Source organism: Spermophilus citellus, assembly GCF_964194105.1.
Source record: "Spermophilus citellus genome assembly, chromosome: 4".
NCBI classification, from domain to species: domain Eukaryota; kingdom Metazoa; phylum Chordata; class Mammalia; order Rodentia; family Sciuridae; genus Spermophilus; species Spermophilus citellus.
In genome coordinates, this window is record NC_138185.1 from 72,496,745 (window position 1) to 72,518,938 (window position 22,194).

General features: G+C 42.1%; 1 protein-coding gene across 2 annotated transcripts in view; it reads right to left on the reverse strand.

Annotated features, from left to right (window-relative positions):
- Positions 1-22,194, reverse strand: part of ARNT2 (aryl hydrocarbon receptor nuclear translocator 2) — a 177,392-nt gene that overhangs the window by 71,364 nt on the left and 83,834 nt on the right. The gene's annotated exons all lie outside the window — the stretch shown is intronic.

Here is a 22,194-nt window from a genome sequence, read left to right on the forward strand (position 1 = left end):
CATGTCTATACCTCTAGCAACAAACATCCATCTCCTTTGTTGGTTAGACCTACACCACTGGAATCTGACTGTATACTTCAAAGGCAGTTTCACCCACTTCTCTAAAACACACCCTGAACATCAGCAATAACATTGCCATCAACATGGAAATTTGAGTCCGAAATCTAGTTGCCTTCACTGAGTATCTTATCTCTCACTGCTGCATACAATCTGTTCCTCCACCTCCCCTGCCTCCATCACCCACCTGTTCCCCTCTCAGAGGAGAAAGTGTTGTATCAGGGTATTCTCCACACCCCAGTGGGGTTTTATTCCATTCCCAACCTCTTTCCACTCAGTTATTTCTAGCTTCTCCATTCCCTACTGTGTATTTTCTCCAGTATCTAAACATCATCACATCTCTTTCATTTTAGGGAGAAAAGCAAACATAAATATATGATGACCATGAAGTTCCTGCCCTCCTTCTCCTTCTGCAGTTAGAGCATTCCATCCAAGTCACCATTGGCACCTCCACTCCTCTCGAAGGCTCAGCTCACTGCAATCTGCCTTCATTCACTACAGTCCTACGGATACTGTCTAGCCTAGACCACAGGTCTCTCTGTTGTCAAATTTAACAAATACCTTTAAGCTCCTCTCCATCTTGTCTCCTCTCTTCTTGACCTGGCTCTCTTTGGGACACCTTTGAAGGTGATGGTTTCTCTTCCTCAGTTCAGCCCTTGCTGGCCATGGTGTTGGCATTCCCAGAGCCTTAGCCCTTTTCTTTTCCACTGTTTCCCATAAACCCCTGGTAATCCTTGACTGTACTACCCATACATGTTAATGACAGGGAGATGAGTGTCTCCAGCAGACAAAGGCTTCTCTCCTTTGACCAAAACTGTGGTCAGACTGCTCCTTGGAACCCCCGTCTGTCTAGGCTTACACTCAGGCTTCCCTCTTTGTACTTATACAAAGAAGCTGGTTTCAGAAAGATTCCTGCTAGGTCAGTGCAATGGTTTGGATGAGTGTTCCCCAAAGGTCCATGTTTCCCCATTGTGGTATTATTGTGAGGCAGTGGAGCCTTTAAGAGGTGGAACCTAAACATCACTTTGATCCCAAAACCAGACAAAGATACTTCAAAGAAAGAAAACTACAGACCAATATCTCTAATGAACTTGGACGCAAAAATTCTCAATAAAATTCTGGCGAATCGAATACAAAAACATATCAGAAAACTTGTGCACCATGATCAAGTAGGATTCATTCCTGGGATGCAAGGCTGGTTCAATATACGGAAATCAATAAATGCTATTCACCACATCAATAGACTTAAAGACAAGAACCATATGATCATCTCGATAGATGCAGAAAAAGCATTTGACAAAGTACAGCATCCCTTTATGTTCAAAACACTAGAAAAACTAGGGATAACAGGAACTTACCTCAACATTGTAAAAGCTATATATGCTAAACCTCAGGCTAGCATCATCCTAAACGGAGAAAAACTGAAGGCATTCCCTCTAAAATCTGGAACAAGACAGGGATGCCCTCTATCACCACTTCTATTCAATTTAGTTCTCGAAGTACTAGCCAGAGCAATTAGACAGACAAAAGAAATTAAAGGCATAAAAATAGGAAAAGAAGAAATTAAATTATCGCTATTTGCGGATGACATGATAATATACTTAACAGACCCAAAAGAGTCTACAAAGAAGCTGCTAGAGTTAATAAATGAATTCAGCAAAGTGGCAGGTTATAAAATCAACACGCATAAATCAAAGGCATTCCTGTATATCAGCAACAAAACCTCTGAAATGGAAATAAGGAAAACCACTCCATTCACAATATCCTCAAAGAAAATAAGATACTTGGGAATCAACCTAACAAAAGAGTGAAAGATTTATACAATGAAAACTACAGAACCCTAAAGAGAGAGATAGAAGAAGATCTCAGAAGATGGAAAAATGTACCCTGTTCATGGATAGGCAGAACTAACATCATCAAAATGGCGATATTACCCAAAGTTCTCTACAGGTTTAATGCAATGCCAATCAAAATCCCAATGGCATTTCTTGTAGAAATAGACAAAGCAATCATGAAATTCATATGGAAAAACAAAAGACCCAGAATAGCAAAAGCAATTCTAAGCAGGAAATGTGAATCTGGAGGTATAGCGATACCAGAGGTCAAACTGTACTACAAAGCAATAGTAACAAAAACAGCATGGTACTGGTACCAAAACAGGCAGGTGGACCAATGGTACAGAATAGAAGACACAGAGACTAATCCACAAAGTTACAACTATCTTATATTTGATAAAGGGGCTAAAAGCATGCAATGGAGGAAGGATAGCATCTTCAACAAATGGTGCTGGGAAAACTGGAAATCCATATGCAACAAAATGAAATTGAATCCCTTTCTCTCGCCATCCACAAAAATTAACTCAAAATGGATCAGGGAGCTAGGTATCAAATCAGAGACACTGCGTCTGATAGAAGAAAAAGTTGGCTACGATCTACATATTGTGGGGTCGGGCTCCAAATTCCTTAATAGGATACCCATAGCCCAAGAGTTAATAACAAGAATAAACAAATGGGACTTACTTAAACTAAAAAGTTTTTTTCTCAGCAAGAGAAACAATAAAAGAGGTAAATAGAGAGCCTACATCCTGGGAACAAATTTTTACCCCCCACACCTCAGATAGAGCCCTAATATCCAGAATGTACAAAGAACTCAAAAAATTAAACAATAAGATAACAAATAACCCAATCAACAAATGGGCCAAGGACCTGAACAGACACTTCTCAGAGGAGGACATACAATCAATCAACAAGTACATGAAAAAATGCTCACCATCTCTAGCAGTCAGAGAAATGCAAATCAAAACCTCCCTAAGATACCATCTCACTCCAGTAAGATTGGCAGCCATTATGAAGTCAAACAACAATAAGTGTTGGCGGGGATGTGGGGAAAAGGGTACACTTGTACACTGCTGGTGGGGCTGCAAAATGGTGAGGCCAATTTGGAAAGCAGTATGGAGATTCCTGGGAAATGGATCCACCATTTGACCCAGCTATCGCACTTCTCGGACTATTCCCTGAGGACCTTAAAAGAGCGCACTATAGGGATACGGCTGCATCAATGATTATAGCGGCACAATTCACAATAGCTAGACTGTGGAACCAACCTAGATGCCCCTCAATAGATGAATGGATAAAAAAAAATGTGGCATCTATACACAATGGAGTATTATGCAGCACTAAGAAATGACAAAATCATAGAATTTGCAGGGAAATGGATGGCATTAGAGCAGATTATGCTAAGCGAAGCTAGCCAAGCCCTAAAAAACAAATGCCAAATGTCTGCTTTGATATAAAGAGAGCAACTAAGAACAGAACAGGAAGGAAGAGCATGAGGAAAAGACTACAGTAAACAAAGACGAATGGGGGGAGAGAAACGGAGAGAGAAGGGAAAGCATATGGAAATGGTAGGAGACCTTCAATGATACATAAAATTATAAGAGGTTATGAGGGGCAAGGGGGAGGGGAAAAAAGGGAGAGAATTGAACAACAGCAGGGGAGGTAGAGAGGGAAGATGGGAGGGGAGGGGAGGGGAGGGGGGATAGTAGGGGATAGGAACGGTAGCAGAATACAACAGTCACTAATATGACATTATGTAAAAATGTGAATATGTAACAGATGTGATTCTGCAATCTGTATTTGGGGTGAAAATGGGAGTTCAAAACACAATTTGAGTCAAATGTATGAAAGATGATATATCATGAGCTATGTAATGCTTTAAATAATCAATAAAAAAATGTAAAAAAAAAAAAAAAGAGGTGGAACCTAGTAGGAGGTCCTTGGGTTACTAGGGATGTGCCCACAAGAGGGATTGTGGGAGCCCAATCTCTTTCTCTTCCTTCTACTTCCTGGCTCAATAACTAGGGGAGGTGGTATGCTCTACCACGTGCTGCCTGCCCATATGGTCATCTAGCACCCCTAACAGAGGCTCAAAATATGGATCTATGCATTCTTAAACTATAACTTCTAAAACTACAAGCCAAAATAAATATTTTCTCAGGTTAATTATTTCAGGTATTTTGTTATAATAACAGGAAGTTGTCTAACAGAGTTTGGCAAAAGTCCCTCACCCTTATTACTGACCACCCTTGATATCTTATCACCTTAGCCTGACTTTATCAAGAATTTTGTCGAGTCAGTTTAGCAAGAATTCTCTCTACCCCTGATGTTTCCTCTTAGTGACCCCACGCTGTTCCTGAATCCCCACTTGTCTTTTGTTGGATTCATAGTGGAGTCTGATCTCTTTACCCAATGGCAAATACCCTATTGCAACAGTTCCTGTACTTTTACCCTGACTCTCTTGAACAGCGTCTTTCTTACCTTTTTTTCTCTTTTAGTACCAGGGATTGGGGTACTGAACCACTGAGCTGCATCTCTAACCTTTTTTTTAATTTGAGACAAGGTCTCACTGAATTGCTTAGGGCCCTGCTAAGTTAGCTGAGACTGGTTTGAATTTGTGATCCTTCTTCCTCAGACTCCTGAACTGCTGGATTACAGACATGTGCCAACACTTCCAGCTTACTTACCATTTTAAACAAGCATCATCAATTATCATTATTATTTTTAAAAACAGATAGACCTCTCTTGGCAATTTCTATGTGTCTTGGGCATCTCACAGACACTTAAAATCCATATCTCCAAAACTAGACTTGTCTTTCATCACATTTTCTACCTTAGTCACTGGCACCATTACTATTCAGTTGTTTAAGCTTGAAGTTATCAGTTAAGAGCATGTATTCTAGTGCTCACCTACCTATATTTATAACCAGCCTCCCTTACTTACTGTGTGATTTTTAGCAAATTACCTAACATTTCTGTGATACATCTGTAGCATGAAAGAAATAATAGTACTTTCCTTAGATGGTTGTTGTGAGCATTAAATGAATTAATATTACAATGTGACTACTATGGATGGCTCAGAGAAAATGCTCTACAAATACTTATTATATAAAGAACATGAAACACTCACTCTAACATCTGATCTGTCACCAACATTCTGTCAGTGTACCTCCCATTCACCTTTGGCCCATGGACTTACTTTCTCTGCATCATGCCTCAGGTCTGTCCTACTCTGCTTTTCTGGAAGGATGGCTGCAACAAGGTGGATGTCCCTTCCTAAGGTTTTGCACCCTTCAATACAACCTCTGCATTGCTACTTATCATGGTCCTATCATTTCTGAGACCTTGGGCAGTCAGCCTCACTGGTCATTGAGGTTTTCTTTTGTAAAATGTTAGACAGTTTACATGAAAGTGGTTTGCACACAGGAGACAAACATCCACATGGCAGACTTAAAACAAATGGTCATGTCACCCTTTCTTGAAAACCTCTCATGTTCTCCACTGATAAGTCCCAGTGAAATCTATCCTGCAGCCTTATATAAAATCATGAAAGCTGGCCTCTGCTCACTCTTATACCTCCCTCTCACCAAATGCCTATTTACTGCTCCACTCAGGCCCCGGCTGCTCCTGTCAACCCATTATTCCCCATGCACTCGCTCCTCACATCTCCGGGCCTTCTGGAAGCTCCCTCTGCCCTCAGCAGCCCACTCCCTTTGTTTGTCATTTCACCTCATTCATTATAAATATTCCATCAGCTACTGTAACCTGCTAGGTAATGATTCAAGCATAAAGAAACAGGCAAAAGCAATTACATTCTTTTTTTTTTTTTGGTGTTAGGGATTAAACTCAGGGCCTTAGGCATGCCAGGTGAGCACTCTACCAACCGAGCTATATCCCCAGCCCCATTACATTCTAATGGGTAAGAGAAATAACAAAAATAAAGAATAGAATGAAATGGAATAAATTAAAATAGAATAGATTTTTGAAAGGAGGTAAGTGCTATGGACAACAATGAAGTAGAGTAAGTGTGAGAAAGTGACTGGAGACCACTCCTTGTGATACTCAAATGAGTTCCTGTCACTTAAATCAAATGGGCCTTGAAGATACCTCCCCATGCCTGGGTCCCACTGGTCCAAATGGAATGAGGAGGTAAAAGAACAAAGTGTGCAACACAGGGCAGCCACCCCCCTGGTCCACATCCTGCAGCATGCTGTGCTATCCTGGGCCAGCTCTACCACTCTGTCCTAGAATTGTCTGGCACTTGTGGTCCTGGACTGTGCCTCATCAGCCTGCTGTCCTCAGCACTGCAGCACTCCTGAGAGGTGTTTTCCTCATATGTCCCCAGGGCTTGTAGGATGCACAGCACCAAACCACCACCAGCAACCACCACCATACTTACTGCTGATGTGCTCACCATTAACCCCGGTGTGTACTCCAAAACTCTACTCCAACCAGAGGCCAGGAGCTCAGCCTAGAAGGGTCATAGCTTTGCGGAGGAGACCTGAGCTTTGCTCTGTTGCTTTAGGTTTTTGACACCTGTCTGTCTGTCTCACTCACAGACAGTATCTTTTTACAGCCCTTTTAGTGTAAATCGTCACTTGCTTTCTCATCTACCAAATGGCAAATGGTTTCAGCTGTGAAGCGGGCCATTATGAAGGTCTGTCAAATTCCAAAGTGTGCTCTGAAAATAAATCACAGCTGTGTAGCACATGAGTGGTGGAACATGAGGAAATGAAAAAACACATTTCCATGATTTGCTGTCATGACCCTGAGAGACAACTGCTTCAACGTTTATTTCTCTGCAAGCTTCTCTGGTTTCCTTGGGCACAATGAGCCCCATTTCTAGGCTCCACTGGAATGAAAGCATGCCTGACTTCGTCTACTAGACGTGTTACTGAAAGTTTGTGTGTGAACTGACATATTGGGATGTGAATCAGTCTCTGTCCACAGGTCATAGGGTACTGGACTGACTTACAATGGGGCTCCCAACAGGGAAGCAATCATGGAGACATGGCTGTATTTACACCACTCCTAACCTTCTTTTCTGACTCACAGAAGCCTGGGCCTACTTAGAACAATGGAGTCTGAATTCCTATGGCTTTCTCCCTGTGGATCTCTATAGAGGCACAACCAATCTAGGCCAACGCTGATCCTCCCAAGGTCCCTCCTGCATCTCCATCCTTGGGCTTGAGAAAACTCGTTCTTTCATAATCCTGTCTCTGAGATGATCCCACCTGTATCATCCATCCTGTTCTCCTTGTCTGATGCTTAAAACTACCAGCCACCCTGGCTACCTCTCCTTTGGGTACTCATGCCTGTCCCAAGCCCCCTGCTCACCTGCCTCCTAATGCTCTCAAGGGTGCCGTCTAAGTGCACACCCTGAGAAGCCAACTCTTACATCCTCCACTCCCCACAGAAAATTTGTCAGCCCTCACACAGCAGCCAGCCTGATGCTCTACTTTCCAGCAGTGGCCCCTCCTATAGAGAGAGGAGGGCACTGCTCTTACACTCATAGGTCATGGGGCCAGAGACCAGCTGGCTCTCGTCCTCTGTCTCCAGCCCCTCCCAAAGCTGCTCTACTCTGCTCTCACTCCTGCTCCTTCCCCACTCACAACACCTGCAATGTCCACCTGCTAATAAGTCAATCCTCCCTCACTTAAGACCCTGGCTCATCACTTCCACTTTTCTCTTGATTCCAAGTCCTACATGGTCTTGGCATCCATGTGGAAGATCCACCTAACACCTCCAACTCAGCACTTGATCTCCTTCCTCTATTCTGGAGAGTCTCCTCTCCTCTCAGCAGGCTCCTGTTCTCATCACCAGATTGGAAACTCAGGTCACTTATGACTGCTCTACCTGAAATTTTACATTCAAATATCCATGATGGCCACCACTGGCCCAGCCCAGGCCCTGCTTCCTGGTTTCTCTAGGAAACAGGGCATTCTGGCTTAGAATCATGCAGCACACTGCCCCAGCACAAAAGGCAGAAGAACTTGGTCTACTCATTTTACTCCTTATAGTGCCTAACATGATCTTTTAGAAAAGTATCTCTGCATACTCATGAAGTAAAGATCCCAGATAATCTTCTCAACAGAAAAAAACACTGTTGACATTTGGTACACTTTCTATCAATCTTCTCTGTATTTCAGTTGATTAGAGGTCTCAAGGATGTATTTATCCATTTCATGTCACTTAGTATAAACTCATGAGGATTTTGTCACAAACCTAATTTTAAGGGCTTTATAATATTATTTTGAATGAATAATTTACTATTGGATAATTAAGTTGTTCCCATGTTTTTCATATGGCAAATAATGCTGTGGTGAAACATCTATGTACACACACATACACACACACACACACACACACACACACACACACACACCATTTAAGGTAGGTTCCCCACAATGGAATCATTGTATCAAATATTTTTAAGGCTATCAATACGAACAGCCTACTCTACCTTTAAAGTTCACAATGAACCCCACTGTCAACACAGTTTTTCTACCTCATAAAAAGGGGAAGAATTATGACTCATACCACCTTAAAGTTTTTAACTATTATTTTTCCAGACAAGTAGAAAATGTTTTAAAAGAGGGGTCAGAAAACTATAGCCTTCAGCCTATACTTTCAAATCTGGCCCACCATCTTATTTTTATAAATAAAGTTTTATGGAAAACAGCCATGCTTATTCATTTATTTACTATCCATGGCTAATTCCATACTATAGTGATAAAGTCAAGTAATTGTAACAGATTATGTGGACCAAAAAGCCTAAAATATTAACTACCTGGCCCCCCAAAAACATTTTCTGACTCCTGCTTTAGAAGAATGATTATAAAAATTCCAAAAACAGAGCATCTTTTCCCACAACTGTTTTCAGTAACCTGATTTTAAAGTATGATTTTGGTTAGCAGTTAACTTTTTAAAAAAGAAGAATCAAAAGTTTGTCTTGGATAAGATCACAAAAGAAGACTGTGAGCATGTAAAAATGCTCCCCAGGCTACAAGAGAAAAACAAATATAAATTAGAATCATTTCATCAAAAGAATCTTTAAGAAAACTGGAAACATTTTATCTTGGTTTAAAAAGGAAGAAAACCAAGATAGTAAGAAGAAAGCAAGAAAAAATGTTTAACAACAAAAACAAAGCAGTGGCCCCATGATGGACAATATGTGATGTGGTTCCAAAACTGTGGGGCCCCCTGAAAGGGGACACAGAGGCTGGAAGATGTCACTGTTCCAGTGACAATATGTTCTCATTCTCAAAAGGCTGACCCCAGCCACCACAGCAGCTGTGCACACAGTAAAAAGAACACCCACCATAGCATAGGAATCCAAGTGTTGTTCCTGAGGCCTGCTCCTGAACCAACTCCAGAGCCATGGGCTGGGACAAATGAACCTGGGAGAGAATGGGCCTTCTACCACTAAAGATGGCATCTTAGTTTATTTAGAATGCTATAACAAAATACCTGAGACTTGGTAACTTCTAAACAATACAATTTATTGCTCATGGTTCTAGAGCCTTGGAAGTCCAACACCAAGGCACTGGCAGCTCTGCTGTCTATTAAGAACCCATTCATCATAGATAGCATCTTCTTACTGCATCCTCCCAATGTAGGAGGGCAAACAGGATTCCTCAATTCTCTATTATAAGGGTGTCCATCCCTTAGGCCCTTATGAACAAAAGAACCTACCTTTTAATAATATCATACTGAGGATAGGTTTCAGCATAGAAAAAAAATTTGGGGGGTGGGGAACCAACATTCAGATCATAGCAGATGGGTACCTTTCCCTCAGATTTCATTATCTCTGGCAAGTATTTAAAAATGGCTAAGGGTATAAATAGATCAATTCTCAAGCTGTAACCAATCTGTTTTTTTTTTTTTTTTCCAAATGAAGGAAGGGACTCTGGGTGTCCATAGAGTTGTAGAGGGACATCTGCTATTCCATTTACCCATTACCAACTCCATTGCAAAGATTTTTGAGAAACAGATCCCGTGCTATTTTCCTTTATTCTGACAGTTAAAAAAGATGCTGCTACCTTTTTATAAGATCCCACCTCTCTGGCCATGGCAATTAGTTAAGGACTGGGCATCTGACACAAGTTGGGCCGATGATAGTAACTTGCCCATGTGGTTGGGTCCCAAGTCTAAACATGATCCAATCAGAGTCCTCCACATGCAAAGTGTGACCTTAGCTACCTTCCCTCTTTTTTTTTTTTTTTTTTTTTTTTTTTGCTATTTTAGCAGCAATGACCATCATCAGCTTCATGGAAAATTAGGTCTGAAAGAATAAAACTAATTCTAAAAAGGTAGTAAAATCAAAAAAACACAGTACTCTACTACTGCTCAAGTCATTATCACCAATAAATTGTCTTTTTTGTGTATGCCTGAACTTCAGCTCTGTCACTTGAAATCAAGCCGCTTAATATGAGGTTCTCTGGTCTTTGACAGAAAAGGATGGACAAAGGAATCTATGTCTCCCTCACTGACACTCTACTAAGGCCCAGGTATTATGAAAGATTTACATGTTCTATTTTGTTTGATTTATATAACAACCTAGGAAATTGGTCACAGTGGTGCACCAAAGTGAAACAGGAAGAAGGGCAATCTGACTCAGAGAAGAAAAATATTGTATCATTGATATACCAAGAATTGCTGGGGCACAGTAGTAATAAAAAGCAGATTAACTTTCAGTAAGTTCTATTATTGTTTTTGAATATTCTCTGGACAATGTAGGTCCTATCTGCTTATGCCCTGGGTAGACATTCCCAGCAATGCTCCCTCCTTAGCAGCCCCAAGTAGGCTTTATTCTTCCCATGAGGAAACAACCTAGAGGCACTAATAATTCAGCCAATAATATCTCACAGCTTAGAACTCGGGACCTGGGTTTTGAACAAGGGATTCCTGGCTGTAGAGTCCCTGCTGTATGCAGAATCAACTGTTCTTAGAAGTTTGGAGCCTGCTCCCCACTGAAGATAGGCAGCACCCACCAAACAGAAGCAGATGGGCAGTGAGAATCAGGAGGTTAGCCATCTGCAAGGGACTGTGGCCAGTCTGTGTCTCTTTCAAGATCAGAGATCTAGACTTAGAAAATCTGGTTTTGGTTTGGTTTGGTTCCTGTATATTTGTTTATTGCTTTTCTGTTTCTCCTTTTGATTTAATAGAAACCTTTGGGTCATTCCAGCCTGTTTTGGCCATTCCTAGGAGACTCATGGGAATGATTTCACCTCTGTATTTAGGTGGAGTTATAGGCACAGTAGCTTCTCTTGGGGTAGGCATGGTTAGAGCAAATACATCTTCTGGTTTTGCCAAGGACATTCCTGACTTTTGCTTATTGTCCCAGCATATGTTTTAGTAGAGCTTCTTCTCATTCTCAAGGCCTGCTGACTTGGACAAAAAATTACATATATATCTTCACTCCTTGCAAAGTGGCAGCAAAGAGCAAAGAAAGAATCATTGAGATATAGATGCCAGTCCACGAAGGTTAAGAAACTCAGGCAGATCCAAGGCCAACAAGCCTCCTTCTCTCACTTTTAAATAGAGCTATATTTTGTCTTTAACAGTACAGGGAAACCCAAAAGGTCCTCTGGGAAAAGAAATGGTATGCTGCTATCAATGCAGTATCTAGTTCCCAGGCAGGAGGAGGGATGCAGCTGGACCTGGCAACTCAGGGTTTAAGTTTCTTTGAGTTTGACTCAGTAAGAGGATAGGGGGAGAAAGCTCCATTCTTCTAAAGAAATGCTTTCTCAGGTGCCCAGCTGGAGCAGTTGGCTGTACCTCATACTATTCTGGTTTGAACTACTCCAAGGCTAACACTACACCAAGAACTTTCCATGACCCACATTTAGAGGCTCAACTTCTTATGAACACATGGAAACTAATGTGAAAATGAAATCACAAGAAATCTATAAGAAAATTCTTCCTCTCTCAAATTCCTGCTTCATGAAGAAGGCCTTTCTTCTTCATACTGTTGTTAGCACAAAGATATTCATAATTACCTCATAATGCTGCTCCCTTATTTCAAATCCATATCCAACTATTTAATGGTCATGACAAGCTGTGATCTTTTCACAGCAGGGACCCTGTCCTATTCCTCTAGGAATCCTCTGTGACCCAGGGAATGCCACTAAATGCCCTTGACCTATATTAGTGTCTACGGGTTGTAGCAAATGACAAACTGAGCAGTTTAAAACAATATCCACTTATTAGCTCACAGTTAACTGAATTCTATACCAATGGTCTCTATTAAACGAAATCAAGGGATTGGATGGGCTGCACTCTTACTGGAGCTTTTGGAGAAGAATCCACCTCCAAGCCCTTTCAAGTTCTTGGCAGAATCCAGTTCCCTGTGGCTGTCAGACTGAGGTGCCCAGTTCCTTGCTGGCTGCTGGGTGAGGGTCACTCTAGGAGGTCACTACAGATTCTTGCTCATGTCCCAGTCCATCTTCAAAACCAGTAATGACTTATTAAATTATTTTTGTTCTTCGAATGTTTGTGACTTTCCCTTCTGTCACCTGATCTGGGACTTCAATTACATCAGCAAAATCCCTTCACAGCACTACTTAGATTACTGTCTGAATAACCAGGGTTGGGAACCTTGAGAGGGCCTTTTAGTACATTGCCCACCACAGCACTGACCATTACTGCTACTTAGGCAGATGGCTAGCCTCTCTTCTTAGATTATAAATTCTGGCCAGGGGCTGAGCATCTCCATGCTCCCCAGGTCAGAGAACCTCACACAGTGGGTTTCCAATAGCTCTGTTCTGAATGACACCTATTGTGGAGGCTAAGCTGCCACAACTGGCAGGTGGCTGAATTACAGCTCCCATGGGTACCTTCCCCCCTACCCCCACCCCGCCACCCCCACTCCCCAGTTTTCTAAAGGATCCTTGAAGATTTAAAACACAGGCTTCTCCTTACAAGCATTTCCATACCATCTTGAGCCTGTGGTGTGGCTATGCTTGTCCCACTAGCCATTTTCAACTATTTGCCCACTGGGGACACTGACACTAACATATGAAAACATTTACATAAGAAGGGATACATGATTTAATGGCTGCAACCAAGTGCATCCTCCTTATCCAGCTGGAAAGACAGGCAGTGCTAAACTCTACCCACCAGACCATGTGCTAAGCAGGTTTCTCTCACATCACACATGATGCTGGCAACTCAAACTGACAGGGGAATAAAGGGTATTGGGAGTGTGGTGAATTCAGATAAAAACAGAGTACAAAAAACAGCTTCCTTCACCTTCTGGCCTCCTTGGCCTCAAAAAACACAGGCAATTGATTTTCTTTTTCTTTTCTTCAAAATAATATTTTCCAAAGAGAGTGCATGGAAGTTCATGAACATCTAGAGGCTGGGTGGGAAGCAAGGACCTATGATTTACCTCCATCCAACAGAAACCATGAAATACAAACTACAGCTTCATGCAAAGCAGCTCACAGGTGAAACAAGATACTGTTCCCACCTCATTATAAAACTGACTTAGCTAGGATCTGGAGAAGACCCAGGAGAAGTTTGCACAAAGAGGAAAGAAAGAAGGTAAGTATGAAGAGAGAGCAAAAGGGGCATCAAAGGATGCTTCCTAAAAGAGCAAGCGTAGAAAGGAGCACTGGGATTCCAGAGTGGAACTGGAAGGAAAGGCTGCCCCAAGCCAAGGGAAGATGGATGTGGAAGAGTGGAGAGAGGAGTCTGAGAATGAGACAAAGTCCTGTTGGGCTGGGGCTCAGTGGGTGAAAGGCTAGCGGTGGTCTGGGGCCCAGGGTAGGTCACAGAGCCTCAGGATGGGAAACAGAAGAGTTAAGCTTTCAAGATGGTTTTGCTGTCTGTCACACAGGCAGAAAATCCAGACTCCAGATGTTTAGGAACTATGCTTCCAATGGCCCCATTTGCCCCTTCATGTTGTTGACAATAAATACCTAGTGTGCTTTGCAAAGGCCAGATCATATTGTAAAAGCAAAATATCAGTCTGGGGAAATTCACATGATTTGCATTTTAAAATATAATATTAGGAAGTTACATTTTAGAAGCAAAAACTTGTAAGATGAGCATTTATATCCAATGTGCAAGGGAAGAGAATACTCTACCCTGGGGACTAAGAGTTTGGCTATCCAGGGATAAGTGCCAATGTACACAAAAAGCACACTGGGAAGAAGGAGCAGTTGGCAACCAAAGTTGTGTTCAATGAGCAGATCATGCTCTGGCTGACCCACCAGCAGCACTGCTTCCAGGGAGGAGGAATAGGTTTGTGAGTAACCAACCCCATGAGCCCTCTTGACCCAGGGAAATGGCACTGGTGTGAGGGCTATAGAATAACAAAAGAAGATGACTCTGGGGCCCCTGAATAAGATTGGCAAAAGGGACAGAGCACTGTAACTCTTAAGGCTCCCATCCCACAGACAGGCAAAAGAAGCCTTTCTGCCAAACAAGTCTGGTTTGTATGTCACTGCCTTCATTCTCTCCTCCCTACCATCTGGGGAAGGTGTTAATGAGCTGCTAACGAGTCAATGAGCAGGCAACAGGATGGCAAAAGAAGGGCACCCACAGTCTTCAGAGATCATCAAACAGATAATCTCTCATGAGCAATGAAAAAACTAAGATGGAAACATGGGGTTGGGGGCATCCCTGCCAAGGGACAGAGAGCTCCAACATAAGAGACACCTCTACTACCTCCATAACTGCTCCCATAGCTCTCAGTAAAGCCCCAGAACTTTCTCCTGCATTTGCATTCCAAATGTGACGTGGAGTCACAGGGGGGCCTCCTGCTGCAGCAGGCTGCTCTGCTCTTCATTATAAAATCATCACCCCACAATCTCTCCTGGCTGGCACCTCTTCTGCTATTTAATCTGCAGACAAAAGTACAAATTCCTCATCTTGTTTAGAATATGCTGGAGTGAGATTTAAAGAAATACATTCCTGTTGGGGGAATCATGCTACAAAAATGCCAGAAATGCAAGCCCAAGGGTTTTAATTTTAATGGTAAATGATTATCCCTCCTGGGCTGTAGAAAGGCAGCATGATGTATGGCAGGAGGCCAGCTGACTTGGAGTGCAAGAAGGCAACTTCGGGCCATGCCTTTGTAATTTGCTAATGAAATGATTAAAAAATATAAAAATAGCAGGAAAATGTGCACCCATGCAGAAAAACAGTGCAAGAGGCCTTAATTAGATCAGGGAGACACTGAGGAATTTCTGTAGAAATAAATACTGTACCTGGGATGGGATGGAAGCAAGAATGAGCAGCACCATGGTTTAACAAATACAGCTGGCCTTGTCTCCATATTTGCAGACTTCACATCTGCAGAGTCAACCAACAATGGATCAAAAATACTAAGAAAAATGCATTTGTACTAAACATTTCCTTATAATTATCCCCTAAGTAAGATATAACAAACTATTTACATACTGTGTTAGTTTTCTTTCACAATAACAAATAACTGAGATAATCAACTTTGAAAAGGACAAAAGCTTATTTTGGCCCATAGGTTCCAGTCCATAATGGTTAGCCCTTTTGCTTTTGGCCTGTGGCAAGGAAACACATCGTGGTGCCAGTACATGGTACAGAAAACCTACTCACTTCATGGCTGGGGAAGTGAAAGAGAAAAAGAGGAGACTGGGGGTTCCATAATCCCTTTCAAGGCATGGCCCTGATGACATAAAGGCTGGGGATGTGGCTCAAGCGGTAGCGCGCTTGCCTGGCATGCGTGCGGGCCCCGGTTCGATCCTTAGCACCACATACAAACAAAGATGTTGTGTCCACCAATAACTAAAAAATAAATATTAAAAAATTCTCTCTCTCTCTCTCTCTCTCACTCTCTCTTTAAAAAAAAAAAGCATCCTATTAGGGCCCACTTCTTCTTCTTCTTCTTCCTTCTTCTTCCTTCTCCTTCTCCTTCTCCTTCCTTCTCCTTCTCCTTCTCCTTCTTCTTCTTTTTTAAGTTGAAGAAAAATTTGTTTTGCTAACCATTTCAGAGTAGGCACCAACTGTTATAAGTTCTACCACCTCCTGATACTACTATCCTGGGGACTAAGCCTAGTTAGTGACATGAACCTTTAGGGGACACTTAAGATCCAAACTAAAAGACATAGTGTTTACATTGTATCAGGTATTATAAGTATTCTAGAGATGATTTAAAGTACATGGGAGGATGTGTATAGGTTATATGCAAGTACTACACCATTTTACATAAGGAGATTAAGCATCTCTATGGGGATCTAGACCCAATGCCCCTCAGATACTGGGGGACAGCTGTACAAACAATGAACTGACTAGAAGGAAAGTGGAATAATTAGTAATATAAGCCTCAAAGAGGGAGAGCAGAGATTCAGGAAAGCAAAGGATGAGCTGCCTAGAGCCTGGCTCTGAAAGGCTGGGGAGGGACACTCACATCACTCTGACTTAAGACAGCCAATCACCAAGCAAAGGAGAAAAGCCTGCTGTGGCTGCTTCCAAGGAACAGTTCCAGTGACTACCCTGTTAACTTCAGGTGACTAGGACCAGAGCACCCAGCTACACCTGGTTGCAGTGTACCCCCATCCCCAAACACTGAGCATCAGAGAAAGACAACTGTGATCATTTCAATTGTATCAAACACTGGAAACTTAAAAGGAGGGGAGGAGAGCTTAATTCAGGAAAATATTTGGAATATTGAAAAAAAAAAGAAGTGATTTGAAGAATTGGAGGGAGTAAAACTCCATAAAATGATCCCCCCCCCCAAAAAAAAGACAATGAGTTGAAATGCTAAATATCAGTGGTATATGAGAAAAACTGAGAGAGAGAGAGAGAGAGAAACTTGGAACCAGGAAAGTTAGAATTTCGTGATTACAGAACTGAAGGCAATTAACAGTGAGTGATACTGCTTGAAACTCAATGAATTAGGAGAAACCTTTGAGAAACTCTCCCAGGAATCACAGAAAAAGCAGAGAAAAACAAAAACAAAGAAACAAACAAACAAAAACGAGGCCAGTTTTTGGAGGATAAGACTAAACTGGAGGATAAGACTACTGGAAAAGAGTCAGGAGACCACTTCAGGGATGGCAGAACTGAGCCACTGTGGAGGCAGCTGAAAGGCATGTCAAGGGACATCACACAGGCATCTGCTCCAGCCAAGGACCAGAGACACCCTCCCTGCTAAAGCCATTCAACTTTGTCAAACAGAAGCTCTCAAACACTGGATGTCAGGCACTGAAGGAGAGGGACCGCTGAGAGAAAAGAATAATGTTGAACTTCAAGAAGACAAAAATGCTGTTTTCAAGGATGAACAGAACAGCAGAGTCCAGAAACAGACCCACAAATATAGAAAACTGATGTGCACATGCAATCCAGCAGGAAAGGACTGACTTTTCAATAACGATGATGGAATAAGTAGATAACCGTATTTGAAAAAAAATCGTTTTTAAGAGGTCTACCATGAGGATTAAATGAGAAATATTTGTGAAGTCATCTCACAGAGTATATAAATATTAGTTCTTGGTCTTCTTAGATTCCAAAAAACACATTTCTTTATCAGTCATCAGAATAGTCTTTATGTATAAAAACACAAATCAGATCATGATAACGTTCTTCCAGGGATTGCTTCTTGTACCACGAATGAATTCAAAATGCAAAATGACCCTCTGGGGTTGTCATTGGATGCCCCCCCCCCCCCCCGGTCATGCTCCACTGTAGCCTTCCCAACCCTGCCACAGGGCTATTCCCATGGATGGGAAGGTTCTTCATGGGCCCCATAAACTGACTCCTCATCCATTCATATCCTCCAGTTCTTAGCCTAAGAGTCATTTCCTTAGGGATCTCTGTCCCCACTCCACACACACCCACCTCCTCCAACATGGGACTTAGGGCCCTTGTTACTGTTGCAGCCTCTTGTTCTTTTCCCTGAGAACATACCACCTTTTAATTCTAGATTCATTGTGTGGCATTTGTCCATTTCCTCAGCCACACTGAGCACTCTATCATGACAGTGACCACATCTGTCACCCACTGCTGCATCTTCTATTTCCAGCATAGTGACAGGCACTAAAACACAATTTGTGGAATTAAATACATATAATTGCCTCTTATAAAGAAGATGGCTCTTCATACATGAAGTCATGGTGGCCAAGCCCCAGGGACTGGCCTCAGTTGTTGGCATCCCTGAAGAGAGGGGGGACCACATCAACACAGCTCCAGCCCCAGTACTCCAGAGACTGGCTTTGTCAGGCTGTCTTGGACAAACCTTAGTTGTTCTCGTAGATAAGCCTGAGGATTACCAGCTTCACCTGCAGCATCCTTCCTTACTGCAGGCATCCCACCCAGAACCCCAGGATCTCCTGTACCAGTCTGACAAGTGGATCCCTCTCCCAGCTGCTGCTAATAGTGCATCTCTAGAGGACTGTCCTAGAAGTTGCCTGGCCCAAAGTTGCCTGGGAGTTAAACACTTCTTCAAGGCCCATGATCAGTGACTGCTGGGACAAGGTTACAAAAGCCTACTCCCTTGCCTCCAGGTGGGACAAATACTGTATTGCAACATACACTCCTGAGCTCTGTCCCGGTGGGTCAGACCTCTCCTGAAACACATCTTTGACTTCTCCTCTGACCTGTGCTGACCTATATATCTTCTCCCTCCCCACTTCCTTCTGAGGGAGCTCATGAAAATGTGTCCATGAATCCCTGTCCTCCTTTTGTGTCTAGGGAACTCCATCAAAGATGTACTTACAGTAAGGAAAAGGAAGGCAAAAAGTATTTACTGAGTCCTCAGATGCATCAGATATGGTCTTGACACCATTGGTGTTGAGAAAGTGGAGCTTGATCCTTGATCAAGACCACCAGCTGACCAGGGTGGAAGCAGGACTCAATACAGGGAAGAATATGTTTCCAGTTTTCCTGCTCTCAGCTTGATGCCTGGCGAGTGGTGTGTCCACAAGTCTGCGGACCTCTGGTCCCACCGAACAATGTAACTTGTCTTAAAACAGTGGCAGAGGCTATTGGAGGGGACTGCAAACTGAATACTATTGCAAAGTGAAAAGGGTTCTCCACTAAGATGGCAGCTCTGCCACTGGAGATAATGAAATTTGGTGGCTACTTGACAGGTTTATCACAGAGGGAGCTGTATGACAGAAGAGCTCACCCCTGTGACCCCCACAACGCAGAGCTCTTGTGATTCTAGATCCTCAGAATATGTATGCACTCAGTTCAGGGTTAAAGAATGACCTTGTAAATAGCTCACTAGAGAGTAATTTATGTCATCACCCAAAAGGAGAAAACTGAAAGCCATTCATCCGTCAGATCACTGACCGAGTAAACGAGTGGCAGAGAAGGCTCTGCGTTGGAGTATAAGAAAAGAATCTGCAAAAATAAAAGGGAAAACTGGATGCAGATGTTTTCCTCAATTAGCTTCGACTGAAAAAAGCAATAAACAGGAAAGATCAGTGCTATACGTGCATTTTTATTTAACCATTTGGCATGAGTCAGAACATTTCAGAGGGAAACGTGTCTTTCTTCGGTGAAGCTAAAGGAAACTATTTTAATTTTCTTGATCATGCTTGGGTTTTTGCAATCAAGTTATTTTTAACTGAAGTTGTACAAAATATGACCATCAGATGAGACTATTATTGAAATCTAAATCATACCAGCAGGAAGCAATGATTCAATGTCTTTTCAAATGTTCCAAATTAACTAAAAATAATTATATCTGCCTAAAAACATTACTGCTTGTAGGTTATTTTTGCTACAGTTTCCTTTTATAGAAGGAGAAAAAAATGTCTTTGTCTATTTACTTCTTGGCTCTCAAAGTTAAAATAAAAGATAATTTATTAAGAAATCAAGACTCTTGCAAATTCAGTTTAAAATGCTGATAATGCACATTTTAACTATATCACTGATTTGATTACATTTTAAACATTGTGTTGGTATAGTACATTAAACAATTTTTTTTTCATTTTCCTGAAATTTCTCTCCTAGATACAGAACAGATTGGGCTATATTTTATTTTATCTGTGGTTTATTTCCTTTGTACATTTTTTTTTGCAGGGGTCACATGAAGGCTCAACAGTTCTTAGCCCCTGGTTCACACTGGAACCATAAAGGTTACTTTTAAACATACAGATAGATACCTGGGCTTCCTCACACAGTGCAATTCAGAAAAATGGGGCAGATCCCTGACATCTGAATCTTTAAAAAAAATCTTGTGGAATTCTGATGTGCATTGAGGTTGAGAAATGAGGTTGTGGTGGTGATGATGATGATGATGGTGATGATGAGGATTTGGTGCTGGGGGAATTACACCCAGGGCCTCCCATATGGTAGGCAAGCACTTACCACTGAGCTATATACCTCAGGGCTGGGAATTTTTAAAACTTACATATGAAGTTGTAATAAATGTTTTTCAGATACTACTTGGATCTTTCTTATTTCAGGAAAAATCATGGTATGAAAATGGTAATGTAAAGAATAAGTCTTTAGGAGATAAGCCTCAGCATTTTTTAAAAAATGAACCAATGGTTCTTCTATGTGGTGACATTGCATGAATTTAAAGTGAAATTTAGGGTTCTCAAGTATAACTCACATATATTTTTGATGGGGTGGGAAAATATGTGCACTGATCCATTTAAGAGAGCTTTGACTTTCTCATTCCACTTTATTAAGGACAAAGATGCTCCTCTTAGGACCTTGGGTGAAACTTGGCCTTACAGGGCACTCCTCCCTCCTGTCTTTGAAAGGGCTTCAGGATTCACAACAGCCAAGCTCAGAGAGTCTAGAGAGCTCCACTGAACAACCTATGCAGCAACTTGTTTAGAGAAGGTGTTGTTTGTTTTCTAATGCCAAAAGGGAAAATCTAGTTGGTTGTACATAAATAAAATTAGTAACAGGCTCACAGTAGTGGTTGTTCCATTTGCATCCCTGGCTGCACCTTGATTCCCTATATGCCCTTCTTTGGGGAGACTGCATGTATCTCAGGTGCTTTTCTTGCAGAGGAAAGCCTATTATGGATACAAAATCCAATCATTTGGGGACATTAATGAATAGACAAGTCTCCTCACCAAATCTTGCAAAGCCAAGGTATGTTCTATCCCCAACAAGTTATGATCCCTTCCCCTACAAGTTGTTACTCTAGACAAAGCATGATAGGTACTCAGGCAGGACCTGAGGACAGGAAGAGAAAGAAGACAATGAAGGGATGGGGTACTCTGCACCTGCTTCAAGGTCCAAGTACAAAGGAAACCTCTGGAACCGTAGGCACAGTGGCTAAACATCAGCCACTTATGTCTTGCATCTGGAACCCAACTGTGTCCCTGCAGACTATTAGAGATAGGCCTGGTCCCTATTGCAACAGAGTATATCCTAAGCTGGAAGAAACCCTCCAGTATCATGGCCCATCTCCCATCTTCCTCTCTTGCTTCAGTCACTACCCTGGACCCATGGGCTGCATCTGAACTCACTCTGACACTGCTCTCAGCAGAAAATACGCCTGTCCATAACTTTGAATTGTGTCTGGCATTGCTTATGTCCATGTGGAGAGAGCAAAGTGGCATATCTGGCCTAAGGCAGGGGAAGATAGGCAGAACTCAGGCATCTGATGACGAATCAGATCAGAACAAAACAGGTGAAGAGAGACAGAGCCCAGGCACAGGGCTGACGAAGGGCACCCAAAGAACTGAAGTGCCTGCCAGGGTCTGGGTGTGTGTCTGAATTCTAAGTCCTGTCAGATCTGAGAGTTGTGGAGAGGAACATGCTGCTTTTTATCCCACCAAGGGCAGGCTTAAACCTACAGGTTTAAACAGCAGGTTCAGCTGGAAGGAAATGAAGAAGAGTGAAAAGTAGCAACAGGGATTGTAGAGCATGGCTCTACCTGTGTTGAAGCTCCTCTCTGAATGGGCACCATGCCAAGCTGGTGGGGCAAGCAAAATCACACGTGATGAGGCTGGGGTTGAGGCTCAGTGATAGAGTGCTTGCCTAGTACATGTGAGGCACTGGGTTCAATCCTCTGCACCACATAAGAATGAATGAATAAATAAATAAATAAATACATAAATAAAGGTATAGTGTCCATCTGCAACTAAAAAAATATTTAAAAAAAATCACACATGATCCACAGGCCTGCAAGACCCATTCCTGAGATTGTGACAATGTTAACTCACACAGCATGGTGATTAATGGTTATAAAAAATTGACAGCAATGAGTATTTTTACTTCCCAGCAGAGTACACCGAGCACATTGTACATTGCAGCCAAAGTGATCTATGCAAATAAGGTGATGGGTCCAAGGGGATACATAAGTGAATGTAAATGCATCAATGAGGTGATTCAACATGACAAACTT